The sequence below is a fragment of the Athene noctua genome, unplaced genomic scaffold (genome assembly GCF_965140245.1).
Source record: "Athene noctua unplaced genomic scaffold, bAthNoc1.hap1.1 HAP1_HAP1_scaffold_42, whole genome shotgun sequence".
NCBI lineage: Eukaryota > Metazoa > Chordata > Aves > Strigiformes > Strigidae > Athene > Athene noctua.
Window position 1 is genome coordinate 881,416 of NW_027437539.1, and position 13,670 is coordinate 895,085.

Consider the following 13,670-nt stretch of genomic DNA (forward strand, 5'->3'; position numbering starts at 1 on the left):
TCCCGGCCGGGGCCCGGCGTCGGGGTTTGCAGAGTGTGCGCGGGCTCTGTATTGGCCCTTTTCTGGGCCGCAGACGCTTCGTCTGACTGACACCGGGCCGTGGTGCGTTTCCCCCTGAAGCGGCTGCAGGGGAACCGCTCTCTGGGGCCTGCGGAGAGTGTCGGCTGGGGGCGGGAACGGCCAGAGGGGCTGATGGCCCCGCCCCTCCGCTCCGCTGCCAATGGGCTGCTGGCCCCGCCCCTCCCTCACTGCCAATGTCTCCTGGCCCCGCCCCTCCCTCACTGCCGATGTCTCCTGGCCCCGCCCCTCCCTCGCTGCCGATGTCTCCTGGCCCCGCCCCCCCTCGCTGCCGATGTCTCCTGGCCCCGCCCCTCCCTCGCCGCCGATGTCTCCTGGCCCCGCCCCTCCCTCGCTGCCGATGTCTCCTGGCCCCGCCCCTCCCTCGCCGCCGATGTCTCCTGGCCCCGCCCCTCCCTCGCTGCCGATGTCTCCTGGCCCCGCCCCTCCCTCGCCGCCGATGTCTCCTGGCCCCGCCCCTCCCTCGCTGCCGATGTCTCCTGGCCCCGCCCCTCCCTCGCTGCCGATGTCTCCTGGCCCCGCCCCTCCCCTCAGCCCGCTCCCAGCGGCGGAGGCGGCGGCAGCACCCGCGGAGGTTCCCGCCGGGGCCGGCGCTGGCGGGGGGGGTCGGCAGGCAGCGGCGGCGGGGCCGGGGCAGCGGCGGGGGGGGCCGGGACGCTGAGCCCCGGGCGCCGGCGGGGGGAGCGGGGCGGGGCGGGGCGGAGCGGCTCTCTCGCTGCCGGCGGCGGCGAACCGGCCGCCTTTGCCGGGCGGAAGCCGCGTCCCGGCCCCGCGCCGAGAACCGCCCCCCGCCCCCCGCCGGCCCCGCAGCCCCGGCGCCGGGAGGAGGCGGCGGGGAAACCGCCCCCCCCGCGCCCGGCGCCCTCCGCGGGAGCGAAGCGCCGCTCCGCCCGGCCCCCGCCGGCCCCCCCGCGGGCACCCCCGGGAGGAGGGAGCCTCGGCCGGCCCCTGCGCGGGAGCAGCCGCTCGGGGTGAGTACAGCGGCACCCCGGAGCGGCGGGAGCTTCGGGCGGGAGAAGGGCAAAAACCCCGAGAGGCGGCTTCCCCCCGCCGCGGCCCCGCGGCCTGTCCGGGCTCTCGTGGTGCTGAATTCCCGGGGAGCTGACACGGGGGGAGCGGCGGTTCGGGGCTGGAAGGCACCGTCCTTCAGCCCGCCCGGGGGAGCAGCGACCCCGGGCACTGGGGCCGCTTGAACCCCGTTTTGCCTCTCGCTGTAGCTCCCGAGCCCTGAGGCATCTCCAGCGGGGCCGTTAGTGCCAAAGGGCTTCGGGTGGGTTCCGCAGTGAGCCTGGCGCTGCCGGCACAGGGAACTCCTCTGCTCTTTGTTACCTGCTTGCACGGCCGCTCATGCACGTGGGACTTTGGCTCTGAGGTTAATTCCCCGTTTCTTACAGGCAGACTGTAGCCTGGAGTGCTGGAGGTTCATCACTTTTTTTAGTTCTTTGTTTGACTTTATCAATATGGGCTTTCCGAACCTTGATCAATAATTTTCCAAATTTTTTTTTCTCTCTCAAGCATGAAAGGGATCTAACGTGGCAGTCATGTGCAGTAAAAAAATAATAGAAGCTATACAGTATGCGGTGGAATTTACCAGACACATCAATGGCTTGATGGATCTGTGTCAAAATGATCAAATTGTGCTTTTCAAAGCAGGTATGTGTGTCAGTTTTAAGGTCTGCTTCTATTAGTTTGGGCTGAGGAAGGTGTTACCTCTATGATTGTGTACACGCATTTACATGTTGCGCAACAGTCATATAAAATCATACAAAGGAAAAACCTTACGAATTGTCTGTGTCTGAAGTAATATACCTTCTTAGTTAACTCTGGGCAGAATGAGTTCAAGTCTACGTATGAAATCTTCATTATTAACAAAGGGAGCAATGGGTGTGTACGAATTGAAAAGTTGGATTGAACTTCTTAATTTTGGCTCATTAATAGTGAATAACATATCTCAAGCTAAAAATCGGGATTGTTCTATTCAAGATGTAGAAGTAATGCACTTTACAAATACCAGACAAAGTGGTCAAAGCTTTGTGAGCATAAATCTAAATGAGCTGCTTTGATTTCAGAGACTTCAATTACACGAATAAAAATTATTATTAGTGTTAGCTAAGCTGCTTGAGAAAATACTCTTGACGGGATTTATGAGAATCGTTTTCATTCTGTTAGCAAATCAAACTCTGCTCTGTCTCACCACAGAAACCTACTACCGTACTTGATTGACACTGAATGCAGAGCATAGGAAATTTTAAAATCCTCACTTGCTCTTTGCAATAGTCAAATATACATTATTTCTGGTTTAGGGTCTTTAGAGGTTGTGTTCATCAGAATGTGCCGTGCCTTTGACTTCCAGAACAGCACAGTCTGTTTTGATAGCAAGTAAACTAGCCCAGCGGTTTTCAAGTCCTTATGTAAGGAAATGTCAAGTGTTGTGTGTTGTTTGGTTTTGTTTTTTTTTTTTTTTTTTAAAAAAGGCAGAAAAGCAAGGGGACAGCTGCTTTGAAAAATTCAGGCTATAGTATTCAAATAAAAGAATTGCAGAGCTCAAACTGCTGCTTTTGTAAGCAGTCATGCTGGCTCTGTTTGAGGCCAAGCTGATCTCAGGAGTTAAAACAGTTTAACTCTATGCAGTAAGGGGTTGTTGGTGTTGAAATTCAGCTCTTAGATCGGGGTGGAGTAGTTTGGACACAGTTGTTGAGAACAGAAGCTCAGATTCATATATAGTGTTAACTTTTTATATATCCTGTTGGAAGAGACAGCAGATTTTATGCTAATTTTGTATGTACTGACATTACTGCTTTGAAGATGTTCATGGTGTAGTGTGATAGGCAAAGTCCAGTTAATGCGGGTAAAATACTGTAAATTATTTTTTTATTATTACACCAATTTATAATCGTTACTTTTTTTCTGTATATTTTGCTAATCTTAAAAGGATGCAATTCACTGTGTATAGGTTTGAGACGTGAGCCGTTTTGGAGGGCAGTGAAAGTACAGCAGTGGAGAATGCTGTAAAATTACTTGAAGCGTTCTTTGCCTTCCTAAAACACCTCAAGGTATGAGTTCTGAGTGCGGACAATGCAGTATCGGATGGGTTCCAGTGAAAGGTACCTTTCATCTGTTACCGACTCCATCCAGCAATGTGGGCTGGGCTGGGCTGGGGGCTGCAGGGGAGAGCCCTCTTCCCTCAGGTTGCAGTCCCCTTCAAAGCAGGGCTCCACTCGGGCGACCTCTGTAGCAGCGTGTGTAACAGCAGCCGTGACCTGACTTACCCTCGTGTGAGCAAGAGAATGGATGAAAGGAGACAGAGTTCCTTTTCTGCATGAAAAGCTTTCAGACCTTGGCTCCTCCCTTTGCTCCTGCATGTACCTTGGTTGCCTCTCTTCCCCCACCCTTCTGTGTGCTCAACAGTCCTAAAATCAGCACTTTTCAAGTATATATTTTGAGCCTCTGGTTCACAGTGACATGAGAAAGTTCCATTTGAACAGAAACAAAGCTAAACCGGTTTTGAGCTTGGAAATTACTTTTTTTTTTTTTTTTTTTTTTTTTTTTTTCCCCAGTATTTACCCCAAAAGAATCAAATGTGGAAAAGATACAGTGTGCAAAACCTTCAAAATACTGGCTGCCAGGGCGTGGGAGCTGGGGACTCGTGCAAATGGAGTGAATAAGCTCAAGAGTGAGGGAGATCTCACTGCCATCACTCTGCAGTCCTTAAGGAGAAGACCATTCCTCTAGGAAGTGTTTTACACCCGTCGTTCAGCTCCATCAGAATAAACCAACTGTAGCTCTGAAGTAGTATTAAACACCGCGGCATGAGCTCTACCTTCTTTTTGGCAGGTTGTGAAGACTTGATGAGTTTTGTGTTTGAATTTGGAAGAAGTTTATGTTCTATGCACCTGACAGAAGATGAGATAGCTTTGTTTTCTGCGTTTGTTTTAATGTTGGCAGGTAGGAGATAAAGGTTTGCTCTAGGTTTGTTTGATAGCGGTTGTTTTTATTTTGAAGTCTTTTTAATGATAAGACACAGTGTAAAATGTCATCATCTTTTTGAGTGTCTTTCTTGACCACAATTTCTATTTTAATAAACACGTTGAAACTATGACTATGGGCATAAATTAGTTAAGTTGGAAATCTGAGTCTAAGCCCTTGTTTTCCAAATTTTCACCCTGTTGAGGACTCAACTTCTTTGCAAAAGCTTAAGTGCATGTGAATGAGACCACCGGGTCAGTCTAGGTGAGACCTGCAGGAGGTAGCCACTGGATTTCTAGAGACAGCTTTCAGTGTACGTGAGCTTGCAGCTGTGGCAGAATTATCTCAAGCACGTGGCAGAATGCTTCCAGTGTCACCTCAGGTCTGGTAAGCGGGGTTGCCATTTCAGTGTGGTAGCTTAGGTATCAGTGGTAGTGAGGGAGCTTAGGCGCCTGTCCCCACCGTGAAATTGGGTGTGCTGAGAATTATGGTGCCAGACATACAAGTCCCCCTGAGAGTCAGCCTGGGCCCACCATACCCACGACTAACATAACTTCATCATCTCAAGTAGGTATGCACAGTATTCAGGTTCTGGGAAGGCTTATTAGGTTGGATGAAATAAGATACCGGTGCAGAAAGTCAGTTTGTGTCTGGCATAACACCCAGGGAAATAACCGCTCTGGTTTTATGTCGGGGTAGGCAGCGGGTCTGCTGAACGCCTGGCAGAGCAGAAGGAATTTGACCTCGGCCAGATCATCCCATACCCGTGAGAAGTCTGCATGAGGGAGAGCATACCACAGATAAGGAGCAAGGATAGTGAACATCTGCAACAAGAAACGTGAAACTGTTGAACATAGATAAGGAACTGCGTGAATCATGTTCAGAAGTAAAAACTTTAAGAAAGCTATCTAATCATGTACCGTTGCTATGGGTGTACCGTTGCTATGGGCTTAGCCAATTATGTTAGAGCTTGCAGTAGTTGTAGAAGATATAAAAAAGGATGTAAAAGAGCAATAAACGATTCCACTTCTTTTGCTTCTTAATTAATTGTCAATTGTCGCATGACCGTCTCGACCGCGACAATTGGTGACCCCGACGTGATATGATACAAGTGGAACATAGGGGATTTTTTATGAGCTGCAGGGCGAGGTGCAGCGGAGACGGAGACCGGTGAAGCTGAGAGCAGAGGAGATTCTGCCTGGTCCGGACCTGACATTTTGACACCTTCGTACAAGGTGAGCCACCGGGGAAAACTTATTAAGATATAATATGGGGCAGCAATTAACTAAAGAGGAGGAGACAATTTTGTCTGCCTGGAAAGCCCTTTTAAAAAGAAAAGGGGTTAAAACCCCAGAACAAAGCCTGAAGAAAATGTTGATATGGAGTAAGACGCAAGGCTTTGAAGCTAACGTAACCACTGCATTTAGTGTGACTGTGTGGCAGAGAATAGGCGAAAAGCTTTGGGATGAAGTTTCAAAAGGACAGAAAGAGGCGTGTGAGCTAGCAACTACATGGCGCGTGCTAACTGAGACGCTGAAGGAGTGGAAAAAGGAACATGATGCTGAAGGAAAGAAAGAATCCACCCCTGCCTCTAGTTCATTTGGTCCTGGGCTCAGTTATGGTGATCCCACACTGTCTGCAGTAGCGGGTCGAAAACCATTGACAGGAAAAAGCAGGGGGCATTCTCGTCCACCTCCCCCTGTGCCGATGCAGGAAGACTCTGGAGGGGCTTCTCCCTCGCAGGATTCTGATACGATAAACGTGACACCATCAGCTCCCCCGGAGGAGCCAGCAGTATGTAGTGAGTCTGACAGAGACTCTGAGAGTGATGAGTCTGGCACTAAAGAACTTACTGACAGTTTGCGAGCATTGAATCTGACTGATAAACAGACAGAACAAAAAGCTTCGCCATGGACACTTCCTCCAGCCACTGTGACTGTCCTTCCTAGATCCCCAGAGCAGTTTTGGGAGGGTGTTCGTAAATATGCAGCTGAGAGTGGTAACTGGGACTTAGTAGAGCGAATCACTCCTGGTTCTTCCCTCCTGTCCTCCTCCCGTTCAGTCCAACTACAAACGCAGGCTTTCCCTGTTTTTAAAGCTGCTCCTGGTACTAATCAGCATGATGATCATAACCCGATTAGTTGGAAAGTCGTGCAAGATCTCCAAAATAAGGCACAGAAATTTGGAATAAATTCACCAGAGGTGATGCAACTGATCCGTATAATCAGCACGGATTTGCTATGTCCTTATGATATTACCCATCTGGCACAAGTACTATTTCAGCCTGTTCAACTGCAGGTATTTTTTCATAATTGGAGGCAGCTGGCCAGAACCACTGCAATGACTAACCAGCGCCTGCCACAAGCAGATCCCAGATTAGGTGTCGGTGAAGAGGCATTAATGGGAGAGGGTCCTTTTAGCAACCCACAGTTGCAAGCAACCTGGCCACAGATTGTGCTTGAGCAAACACAGAGAGTAGGATTGGAAGCCTTGAAAAAAACCATGGAGATGGCTGCTCCTAAACCAAAATATATTACCATTCGTCAGGGACCCAGAGAGCCATTTTTACAGTTTGTGGAGAAAATTTCTGCAGCCTTAGGAAAACAGGTAGAGGATGACACTTTGCAAGAAATGATGTGTAAACAATTAGCGAAAGATAGTGCTAATGAGGACTGTCAAAAGATCATTCAAACTCTCCCTGGAGATCCGTCGGTGCCAGAAATGATAACAGCATGTTCGAAAGTCGGCACCATAGAACATAAGATGGCAGCATTGGCTACTGCCATGAAAATAAGGCACTGCCATACGTGTGGAAAAGATGGGCATATTAAGGCATTTTGCCCAAATAAAGCTACTGAGAAACGATCTCAATCAGTCATAATTTGTAACCGATGTGGCAGACTTGGTCATTATGCTAAACTGTGTCGATCAAAGTTTCATGCACAGGGGCATGCAATCTTGGGAAACCGAATGAAGAGCGCGAGAGGGCGCGCTCAGACAGCAAATACCCTGACACCACAGCCCCTCTCTGTGAACGCCTGTCGGCAGCCACGGCAGGCTCCGCAGGGCTGGATGTATCCACCTCCGACACAGTAACAATAACTACTAAAGAGGTCGTTAAAGTACCACTCGAGGCTGTTGGGCCCATAGGGCAAGGACTAAGTGCATTGTTAATTGGAAGATCCAGTAGCACTTTAAATGGACTCATAGTACATGTTGGAGTTATTGATGCAGATTTTACAGGACAGATTTGTGCCATGGTTTCAACTCTTTTTCCACCAATAACAATACCAAAAGGTACTCGCATTGCTCAACTTGTTCCATTTTTGAGTTGTGTTTCAAAAGCAGAACAGCGCCTGCGTGGAGACGGCAGCTTCGGATCTACAGGACCTCCGCAGATCTGCTGGTCACAGACTTTGTCATCATCCCGACCACACATGGTGTGTACACTATCAAATCGTGACCGATCGCCGACCACAGTAAGGCTTGCTGGGCTCCTGGATACTGGAGCTGATGTGACTATCATTGCCGATTACCTGTGGCCACCGACCTGGCCAACGGAAGATGCAGGAGCAGGGGTACTAGGGCTGGGAGGGTCCACATGAGCTAGAACGGCAACCACGCCAATTCTTGTTACCAATCCTGAGGGCCAACAGGCAACTGTCAAACCGTATGTGACAGCTGCCCCTCTCAATTTATGGGGGCGGGATTGCTTGTCACAATGGGGGGTAAAGATTACTACGGATTTTTAACAGGGGTCACTGTTCTGCAGGGCGTTAAACGACCTACACTGGAATTAACCTGGTTAACAACTGACCCTGTGTGGGTAGATCAGTGGCCCCTGCCAATTGAAAAGTTAAAGGCCCTGCAAGAATTGGTACAAGAACAGTTGGTTGCTGGACACATTGAACCCTCTCAGAGCCCTTGGAACACTCCTGTATTTGTAATCAAAAAGAAATCAGGTAAATGGAGGTTTTTACATGACCTGCGGCAAGTTGTGTATTGTCTGCAACAATGCTGTTATGGCCACAATGGGGGCTCTGCAGCCAGGTATGCCCTCACCTGCCATGATCCCTCACAATTGGGAAATCATAGTTATAGATCTGAAAGACTGTTTTTTTACAATACCATTAGCTTCTCAGGACAAAGAAAAATTTGCATTCTCTGTGCCTTCTGTTAATCATGCAGAACCTGTACAAAGATACCACTGGAAGGTGTTGCCGCAGGGCATGAAAAATTCTCCAACAATATGCCAATGGTTCGTGGCACAAGCATTGTCACCTGTACGGGAGAAATTTCCCACCAGTTATTGTTATCATTATATGGATGACATTTTGTTGGCATCAAACAGCGAGGAGCAGTTGTGTGACATGGAAAATTTGACTAGAGAATCATTGCAACAGTATGGATTGATTATTGCCCCTGAAAAAGTGCAAAAGACAGAGCCCTGGAAATATTTGGGGATGACAGTTACTATCAATCAGGTTATTCCCCAACCTGTGAAACTTGACCTCGAGGTTAAGACACTCAATGATGTGCAGAAATTAATGGGATCTTTGAATTGGATCAGGCCTTACCTCGGGCTGACCAATTCACAGCTGCAACCATTGTTGGAATTGTTAAGTAATTCCAGTGATCCAACAGAACCCAGAACATTAAATAAGGAAGCACTAAGTGCAATTCATATTGTGGAGCAATCTATACACAAAAAAATTGTTTCTCGAATAGATCTGTCTCAATTAGTACAATTCTTTGTACTAATTGGCAAAACTGTGCCATTTGGTGCCCTGGTGCAGTGGAATCCTGAGTGGAGTGACCCCTTACACATTTTAGAATGGATGTTTTTACCATTTAGACCACGGAAAACTGCTCCTGGATTGTTTGAGTTAATTGCTGATGTGATTATAAAAGCTAGAAAACGCTGTTTGGAATTAACAGGCCGTGATCCAGGTACGATTGTTTTACCTGTTCAGAACTGGTATTTTGAGTGGTGCCTTGCAAACAAGTATGAGTTACAAGCGGCCTTAGCGGACTTTCAGGGACAAGTGTCTTATCATCTTCCATCACACCCGCTACTAAAATTTGCTCAAGAAATACCATTCGGTCAGAAGCACTTGAGCCAGCCAGAACCTGTCAAAGGCCTTACCGTATGTACGGATGGATCAGGAAAGACTGGTAAAGCAGCAGTGGTGTGGTATGAGAATGATGTCTGGAATAACAAGGTTGTTTACCAAGAGGGTTCTCCACAAATTGTTGAATTACGTGCGATGACCCTTGTTTTTTCTACCTTTTCTGTTCCTATTAATATTGTAACTGATTCAGCTTATGTGGCTAACTTAGTTTCCCGACTGGACAAAGTAGTCTTAACTTCGTCAAGCAATCAAATGTTATTTGAGGTTTTGAGAGAACTCTGGAAAAACATTCAGTCGCGCACAGAACCCTATTTTATCATGCACATCCGCAGCCATACCACCTTACCTGGGTTTTACACAGAAGGTAATGCCAGAGTGGATGCTCTTGTCTCTGCAATGACTTTGAGTACTGTTCCTAATATGAAACAACAAGCTGTTCTATCACATCAATTTTTTCATCAAGGTTTTCGAGCTTTGCGACGGCAGTTTGGTTTGTCTCATTCTGAGGCTCGGTCTATTGTTGCTGCTTGTCCTGATTGTCAAGGAACTCATACTCCAGCGTATTTCGGTACTAATCCCAGAGGTATTCAAGCTTTACAGATTTGGCAAACTGATGTTACTCATATACCTGAGTTTGGTCGACAGAAATATGTTCATGTTTCTGTTGATACTTATTCACATGCTTTGGTGGCAACAGCACATAATGGAGAAACAAGTAAGGATGTAATCCGACATTTACAGAAAGCTTTTTCTGTCCTTGGGGTGCCACATCAAATTAAAACAGATAATGGTCCAGCATATGTTTCACAGAAGGTTCAAACATTTTTTAATTTATGGGGTGTTACTCATGTTACGGGGATTCCCCATTCCCCAACAGGACAAGCAATTGTCGAGCGTGCACATGGCACGCTGAAAAGGCAGCTTCAAAAACAAAAAGGGGGAATGGTTGGGGAACCACCTCAGGCATGTTTAGATAAAGCAGTTTATGTTCTTAATTTTCTTCATTATGGAGATGTTGTTTCCACACCTCCTATATTGCAACATTTTTCCTCTCTTTTTTCGAAACAGAATGTGAAAGAGGGTGTTAAAGTACATGTAAAGGATTTAGTTTCTGGTCAATGGAGTGGACCATGTGAATTATTAACCTGGGGTAGGGGTTACGCTTGTGTCTCCACAGATGCTGGTCCTCGCTGGGTTCCTGCTCGGTGTGTTCGGCCTGTACTGGAGTCTACATCAGGGTGAAGGCTGGGTAGTGCCGCAACCAAAGCAAAATGTATGGGTAACTTTGGCAAACATGACACAACAGGATACCCTGTGTCTTGCCACTGCAACCCCTGAAAATCCATTTTCCACATGCTTGGTAGGAATACCTGTAGACACATGGCCGAACCCAGTGCCGGTTGCGTCTCTTTGTGACTCTCCAAAAACCTGTGCAAACAATTGGGATGGTGTGTATGCATACCTCCCGCAAGTTACTCAGGAGCCTCAGGAGTTAGAATTGTTGGGATCTGTTATGATGGATGCATGTGTGTTTTTTAATTATTCTTATGCTAATCCTGCTCGTCGAGGCCAGAATGTTAATGCAATCAGCACTCTCTATCGCAATGCAACAGCATGGTGCAATTACATTGCACCCGAAGCTTCCCTATCCTTTAACATACCTTTAGCACTACCCCCTGGTGTGTTCCTGATTTGTGGAGACAGAGCTTGGAGTGGTATCCCATCAGCACTGCACGGCGGACCTTGTAGTCTTGGTCGCCTTACCTTGCTGACACCAAGTTTGTCACAGCTTGTAAACATGACTCGGAAGCATAACCGGGCCCGGAGAGCTGTTCATTCATTTGACAGTCAGTGCAACGATAATGTTGAATTTTGGAATTCAGGCGAAATCATAGCAACTGCTCTCTTAGCCCCGATTGTTGGTGTTGCACATGCTTTAAGAACTTTGAATAAATTAGGCTGTTGGCTTAGCAAGCAAACCAATGCTACCTCTATAGCTTTAAGTGGTCTTTTAACTGATGTTGATAGTGTTAGGCATGCTACTTTACAGAACAGGGCTGCAATTGACTTTTTGCTTTTAGCACAAGGACATGGTTGTGACGAATTTGAAGGGATGTGTTGTATGAACTTGTCTGATCATTCTGAATCTATTTTCAACAGTATTCAGCAGCTGAAAGATGGAGTGCATCGCTTAACAGAAGATGATGGTCTTGACTGGCTAACAAAGTTGTTTAAGGGATGGAGGTTATCGGGTTGGCTGATCTCTTTAATCAGAACTACTGGAATGATCCTGTTAGTCGTCATAACTGTGCTCCTAATGTTGCCATGTATCATCAGTCTTCTGCAAAGGGCCCTGCAGAAGGCTGCTCATGCAATATTTGTAGCACAAATACAAAAAGGGGGAATTGTCGGGGTAGGCAGCGGGTCTGCTGAACGCCTGGCAGAGCAGAAGGAATTTGACCTCGGCCAGATCATCCCGTACCCGTGAGAAGTCTGCATGAGGGAGAGCATACCACAGATAAGGAGCAAGGATAGTGAACATCTGCAACAAGAAACGTGAAACTGTTGAACATAGATAAGGAACTGCGTGAATCATGTTCAGAAGTAAAAACTTTAAGAAAGCTATCTAATCATGTACCGTTGCTATGGGTGTACCGTTGCTATGGGCTTAGCCAATTATGTTAGAGCTTGCAGTAGTTGTAGAAGATATAAAAAAGGATGTAAAAGAGCAATAAACGATTCCACTTCTTTTGCTTCTTAATTAATTGTCAATTGTCGCATGACCGTCTCGACCGCGACAGTTTTAGACTGCAGCATAGTGGACTCGGGAGTGGAGGTGGAAGAGTCTGTTAGCAACAGTGGGTTTATAGAGACTGTCATAAATACATTCTCATGCTGTTTGCCAGATGGGAAGTATGTCAGCCCTGTGTCTTACGATGTACGTCACAGAATCCCACAGGTCTGCCCCACAGAGGGTGTAGCAGCTAACGCTACTTTTCTGCTAGGCAGTTTAAGAGAACTTTTTTTTTTAATAGCTGAATATTTTTCTACTGATTTTTCTGTATGTCGCTGTAGATCTTAGCAAGAAGATCCACTCCAATTACTTGTTCATTATGTGATCGATCCATTTCCCACTAAAAAGTTGCTATCTTCATTTTATGAACACCCTGCAAACCTTGTTAGCAAATGATTAATAAATCTCACTCAGATATGCCGCGCTCTTCTCACTAAGGGCTTTCTTAAAGTAAATTTAGATGCATGTAAGAATATACTCCAAAGCCTATTCATTTTGACACTCATTTTCTATATGAGAGTATGTAAGAAGTGGAAGGAAAGTTGCAAACAAGGAAGATGACTCTGTCACAGACTCAGTCCTTCCTGGTGCGCTGTGATCGATGAGTGCAGTACTAAAGGTGTAAACTCCATTTGTATTTAGATCGCTCATGGCTTCAGGAGAAAGGAGAAATTGAAAATGTCCAACAGAAGATCCAGCTAGCACTGCAGCATGTCCTACAGAAGAACCACCGAGAGGATGGAATTCTAACAAAGGTAGGAATGGTCACACTCGGGGTGTTGCGGGAGGATATCGGACCTGCACGACTCTGAGAGTTAGAACAAGCAAAGCCGTTTATTTTTGCCAACAGCACCTACTTATGCTGTCACCAAAGCTCTCGCTTCACAATTACAAATCAGCAATTAGGCAGCTCTCAACCTTCTCTCCTACCAGCACCAGACCGCTCTCACACGCCGTGCAGACCGATTCCCTGCTCGCCCAGGCACTGTTCCCGCGGCGGGAACTCCTCACAGCTCAGCACTGTCCCACAGCTCGGGGTGGCAGCTGTCCCTTGTTTTTCCCTGACACCTCGGCACAACTCGGCAGCTTCTGATCTTTCTCCCAAGGCCTGTTTCTCATCAAAGCCTTGCTGCTGCTCAGGGGCTGTGCAGGGCTGGCAGGCCGATGCTCCCACACACGTGACCGTGAAAGTATGTTTTCTGATGAAGGGTATCCTAATTATGGTGTAAGAGCTTTTATGCAGTTAATTTGTTATTTACAAACCCAGAATTCTCTGCTCAAAACCAAGGTGCTTAGCTGAAACTATTTACTAAAAACTAGAAGAGATGAAGATACTAGGGAACGAGGTTGATAATGGTGTGACAAGAAGTGTATTGATGTTGAACTTCATGAAAAGTGATTATTTTAAAGGTTTTTATCCTATTTCTCCTACACAACATTTCTGTCACACAGAATACTATTTCAGTTCTACAACATGCGTGCCTTAGTCCTTGTGAAATCTCTGCCTGCACGACAATCGAGTTGTTACAACATGCAATATCCAAACTAGCCTTGCTTTTCAGTCTTCCGTGAGAAGTTGCCCACACAGTTTTTTTTTCTGAGCAGTTCTTCCAAATACTCACGGCTAGGGAAAAGAAAAGAAATACTACATGGTATTATGCTAATCAGAAGTATCTTCACGTAATTTTTCAAAAATTGAA

General features: G+C 47.0%; 1 pseudogene; it reads left to right on the forward strand.

The window, feature by feature from the left end:
- The first annotated feature begins 1,688 nt into the window (after positions 1-1,688).
- The window catches only part of LOC141954942 (nuclear receptor ROR-alpha-like), a 32,269-nt pseudogene continuing 20,287 nt past the window's right edge, over positions 1,689-13,670 (forward strand).